This window comes from Cryptomeria japonica, chromosome 6, assembly GCF_030272615.1.
Source record: "Cryptomeria japonica chromosome 6, Sugi_1.0, whole genome shotgun sequence".
In the NCBI taxonomy this organism is placed as follows: Eukaryota; Viridiplantae; Streptophyta; class Pinopsida; order Cupressales; family Cupressaceae; genus Cryptomeria; species Cryptomeria japonica.
Window position 1 is genome coordinate 670,148,425 of NC_081410.1, and position 6,121 is coordinate 670,154,545.

Below are 6,121 nucleotides of genomic sequence, written 5' to 3' on the forward strand. Positions count from 1 at the left end.
TCCTTTTGTCTTAAAAAGCATACCTTCCACTCTATGACAATATATTCTTTAGTGAGGGTCAGTAAGTTTAATATTTACACCAAATTCTCTTCATTATGTTTAATGTTTGTAATTCATTTCATTAAGATCCATCTAAGATGATTTATGGCAAGTTTATCAATATTTTATCTAATTTCTTTTTTTTTAAATGATAAATAAATTTGATGTTTTCATAGAACTTAGTAGGATATCTATTGTTTGCCACAAGACAAATGAGGAATGGACATGACTAATATACATAGATAAAGTACAGTGCCTTGTGCTAAACAATTAATTCATGCAATTGAATATTTGGATTTGCGAAAATCAATTGAGGGAATTAATTCCCTAAGGGGTCAACCCCTAAAGAAATACTTTCTAATGTGAATACATATGCATTTTTAAAATAACTAAAATTGATAGTTCTAATACTAAATGTAAGTATAGATCCAATAGCCAACAAGATGAGAGGGGGGGGAGGTGAATCATACAAACTTAATCTTCTATAAAAACATCAGATTCAACCTCGGTAACATATACTTCAATAATATAACCAAAACTGTTAAAAATGCAAACTCAAAAGCATATAAACATCATAAACTTCATAACACCAGATTTCACGTGGAAACCCAAATAGGGAAAAACCACTATGGGATTTTGGACCCACTAAGAAATATACTCTTCTAGAGTATGCTTGGTTAAAAGCAAATCCTGTTAAAGATTACAAACACATTGCTAGATGTGACCCGGTTAAGGGATTTCCCTCAGATCTGTTAGGATCTTCACCTTGTTAGAAGTGACCTTGTTAAAGGATTTCAAACACTCAATCAGAATGTCACCTTGCTAGAGGGTTTTACAAATAAGACTGTTAAGTCCACTCAGTTAAGAGATTTTCTGTCACTTTCACAAAATAACAGTAATAAAAATCTATCTGCAACTTCACATCTAAAATGCTAAAGTAGATTCTTATTTGCTCAATACAATCTAGACATAGAACTAATCTTGTCCATCTGCTGGGCTTCTATTCTCTGTTATTCAAACAGGTCTTCAAGCTTCGGTGCTCGGTAATCACTATGTAGCATCCCTGTGCATACACTTGCCCGCATACATTGTTTATCAACAGTTCCCTATTTATAAACAATTAGCTAACCGCTTAATCTCCTTGATCACATTTCCCATGATCAATCATAGCCATCAGATCTTCAATCTTGTCCAGGTTCAATGCATCTTTCGATCTGAAAACATTTTACCCCGCCTAGGAACTTGCATATATTTCTTGGAACTTGTGCTAGGGTATTGCAGTTCAATCTGCGATGTAGATCTTCATGTCGACTTTCCATTGCCTTAGATTCATTAACAAACTTTATGCACGGCATACCAATCATTTAATCAGTTCCAGCTCATCAGCTTCCTTCATTAAATATCGCATGTAACCTTTTAATGCATTCTGTTATAGCTCGGTTACAACTCGGTTATAACTCGGTAAATACTAAACTTCACTTGGTAGACATTCCACCTTCATTAACTGATAGCGATAACCTTAGGGTTTACCGACTAGGTTCCTTGGGGTTTACCGACTAGGTTCCTTGCTTGATAACATAGTATAGTATTAACCTTTCAATTTACAACATATGTATAATGTTAAAACAATCTAAACATCATGATCTCATCATTGTCTGACTCGGTAATAGTTGCCCATTGAATACCTTATTCGTCCTCTTATTCATCATAATCTTTCCTATGTCTTTTACCAACATCATTATACTCATTAAATCGTACTTCTCAAGATATGGCAACATCATATTGAATTAGAAAATCAATTTCTTGACATCAATGACAAAATAATAATATCAAGACAGTAAACATCCTTAATTAGTTATATCCATAATCATCAACAACCTTCTCAATATCCTCATTGAAATGCCAACAATCTTTCATTGTCTGTTATAATGCTATATTGCCAACAATCTCCCCCTTTGGCATTGATGACAAAACTAATCTCAGTTTTCTTCCCCTTAAATTGGTCTTCTCCCCCTTTGACAACAATGCCAAAAAGTAAAGAACTAAAAGATAATTTCTTCCTGTATGAAGTGATTTCTTGTTGTTGTGTATCAATTGAGTCTCGGTCAAAGCATTTTGTCTTTAATTCATGTTCCCTATATTGTTTCCTGTAATATTTCCTGTACACCTTTAGAAAACATCCTAAAGTGTGTAATGCAACATCAACTCCTCAAAGATATTCGATAGAGTCATTGGATTGATGCTTTCACCGAACTCGGTTATTGAGTAGAAGATAGGGGTAGGACCCCTAACTTACTTCTGAGATATTCAAAAGTGTCCCTTGGTAGTGGCTTGGTGAAGATATCTACTATTTGTTCCTTTGTGCTAACATACTCCAACACCATTTTCTTCTCTTGAGCTTCTTCTCTAAGATAATGATATTTGATAGAGATGTGTTTTGTCTTAGATTGCATCACAGGATTTTTTGAAATATTAATGGCACTAGTATTGTCACAGAATATAGTTACTGGCTCGATAACTTTCTCATTTATACCTTCCAACAGTTGTTTGATCCATGCAATGTTAGTACAATTCAATGTTGCAGCAACGTATTCAGCTTCTGCTATTGACTGTGAAACACATCCTTGTTTCTTGCTAAGCCAACTCACTAGTCTTTCTCCTAAAAAGAAAGCTCCTCCACTTGTGCTTTTTCTGTCATCAATGTTACCTGCCCAATCAGCATCAGTATAAACTTTTAAATCAAAATCATTTCCTTTCTGATATACTAAGCCATAATCCTCAGTGCCTTTCAAGTATCTAAAAATTCTTTTGATTGCTGTCATGTGTGTTTCCTTAGGATCTGCAAAAAATCTTGCAACTATACCTACTGCATGTGCTATGTCTGGTCTGCTGTGAACAACATATTGTAGTTTTCCAATCATGGATCGGTAAAGTGTCTCATCAACAGATGTAGATTCATCATTCTTTGATAATTTACAGTTGGTAGTCATAGGAATACTTACTAGTTTTGAATCCTCCATTCCAAATTTCTTTAAGATTTCCTTTATGTACTTGGATTGAGTAATGAAAATCTCATTTTTCATTTGCAGTATCTGTAAACCTATAAAATACTTTATCTCACCAATTAATGACATCTCAAATTCTTTGCTCATTTCATTTCCACAAAATATAATATCATCAACAAATATGGCTAAGATCGGTATTCCATTTTCATCATTCTTCATGTACATATTGTTGTTCTCACTTGTCCTTATAAAACCAGTCTTAAAATCAAATAAGAGTGCAATCTTTCATACCATGCTCTAGGTGCTTGTTTCAAACCATATAAAGCTTTGTTCAATTTACATACCTGATCTTTATTATTGTCTTCAACAAATCCTTCAGGTTGTTCAATAAAAACTTCTTCTTCTAATATTCCATTCAGAAAAGCAGATTTGACATCCATTTGATATACCTTGAAGTTTTTGAAAGCAGCATAGGCCAACAATGTTCTTACTCCTTCAAGTCTAGCAACAAGTGCAAAAGTTTCACCATAATCAATTCCTTCTTCTTTAGCATAACCTTTGCAAACTAGTCTTGCTTTGTTTCGAATGACCTCTCCTTTTTCATTTAGCTTGTTTCTGAAAATCCACTTTGTACTGATTACATTTTTGTCCTTCGGTCTTGGGATTAGTGTCCATGTGTCATTCTTCTTGATTTGATCAATCTCTTCTGTCATAGCATTTATCCAATCTTCACTGTTAAATGCCTCTTTCACTATTCTCGGTTCAAATTCAGATATCAGACATGTGTTCTATCTCAGTTTGTTCCTTGTCATCACTGGATCATCCTTATCTCCTATAATCTGACTTGGTGCATGATGTCTTCTGACATAATTGGCTACTACAGGCTCGGTAGGCTCTGTATGATCTTCTTCATCAAATCGGTAACTGGATATTCTCTTCATTTTCTTCAACATTCTTCTCAGTAAGATTTCTCGGTTGAACATAGACAAATTCATCATAGTCTTTTGGTTCCTTGGAATTTCCTTCATCATTTCTTTCTACAAATTCATCAATTTTCACATTTTCACTTTCTACTATTTTGTTAGATGATTTGATCAGACATTTAAATGATTTGCTTCTAGAAGAATAACCTAGAAATGTTCCTTCTTCACTTTTCTGATCAAACTTGCCATTTCTATCATCTTTGTGAACATAGCATCTACTTCCAAAGATTTTAAAATAACTTACATTAGGTTTCTTATCATACCAAATTTCATATGGTGTCTGCAAAGTACCTTTCTTCAATTGTACTCGGTTTAAGGTGTAAACTGTTGTGCTTATTGCTTCTCTCCAAAATGTTTGTGGCACCTTCTTTTCAATCATCAGTGTTCTAGCACAATCCACAATAGATCTATTTCTTCTTTCAGCTATTCCATTCTGCTGTGGAGTTCTCGGTGCAGAGACTTGTCTTTTAATACCAAGATCATTGCAGAATAAGTTGAATTCATCAGACGTGAACTCTCCTCCTCTATCTGATCTAAGACATTTCAGTTGTCTTCCTGTTTCATTTTCAACTCTTGTCTTGTACCATTTAAACATTTGAAAAGCTTCTGATTTTTCTTTTAAATACATTACTGACATCATCCTTGAATAGTCATCCACAAATAATATGAAATATTTATCACCATAATAACTTTGAACTTTCATAGGACCACAGAGATCAATGTGTACTAGATCTAAAATTCCCTTAGAAGTGTAAGACTTACTTGTAAAGCTTGATCTTGTCATCTTACCCATCTGGCATCCTCGACACATATCATTCTCAGGTTTTTCAAGACTCGGTAGACCTCTTACTCGATGTTTCTTACTTATTTTGATCAGATTATCAAAATTTACATGACAAAACCTTTTATGCCATAACCAAGTATCATCTATCCTTGCATACAAACACTTGTTATGAGTTGAGTCAAGGTGAAATGTGTTACCTTTTGTTTGTGTCTCGGTAGCAGCTAACTTTCCATTTTTGTCATGAACTTTGACAATTCCTTTCTGAAATTTTATTCGGTAACCTGTGTTGTTTAGTTGTGCTACACTCAACAAATTGTATTTCAAACCTTCAACCCAATAAACATCATTGCATCTTGCATTATCAAGAAGTGTTATAGATCCTTTACCTTTCACTGGACATGGTGCATCATTACCAAATCTAACATAGCCTCCATCATAATCTTCTAATATAACAAACTTGTGTTTATCTCATGTCATATGATGTGAGCATCCACTATCTATGATCCAAGAATCATTAGTGTTTATGTGAGATATTAGAGTTTTTTCTTCATACCTTTCTTCATCTGATCCATCTTTGATAGCCACATAAACTACTTCCTTTGTATCAGTATCATCTGATTTATCATCATCGGATTCCTCATCAGCTATTAAGCATGTATTTCTAACTCTTCTTCTGAAATCTTGGTGTCCTCTGTAATGATTATCTTTCTGTCTGTCACCTTGGTAATCTCTCCTTTCAATAGAATCTTTGTCAGGACAGTTAGAAGCCATATGTCCTATCTTATCATAATTGAAACATTTCAAAGGTAGTTTTCCTTTATACTTACCTTTGCCTCTCGGTAACCTTTTGGCTAATAGTGTTTCAAACTCTTCTTGCTTTCTGATTTCCTCATACAGTTTGTGTACTTCTTCCATGTTCTGACGAAATCTTTCACTTGCTCCACTATGATCTCCTTCAGAGTACTTATACTTTCTTTCATTGAAATCATTAGATTCATAAAGATGAAAAGAACTAAATGCAGATTCAACTTTATTTACCGAAGATCCATTGTTATCAAAGTTACTTAATTCAAATACATGTAGCTTACCAATAGTAGCATCTAAAGAAACTGGCATATTAGGTACAGACCTTAATTCATTGATTGCAGAGACTTAGATTACATAAGCTGGTAGAAGGGTTCTTAACAACTTACTTGTTATATCCTTTTCTTTAATAGTTCCACCTGCTCCTTTGATTTGATTGACAATCTCCTTTAGTCTTGTACTGTACTGGGTTATGTTCTCACCTTCATTCATCCTCATAGATTCAA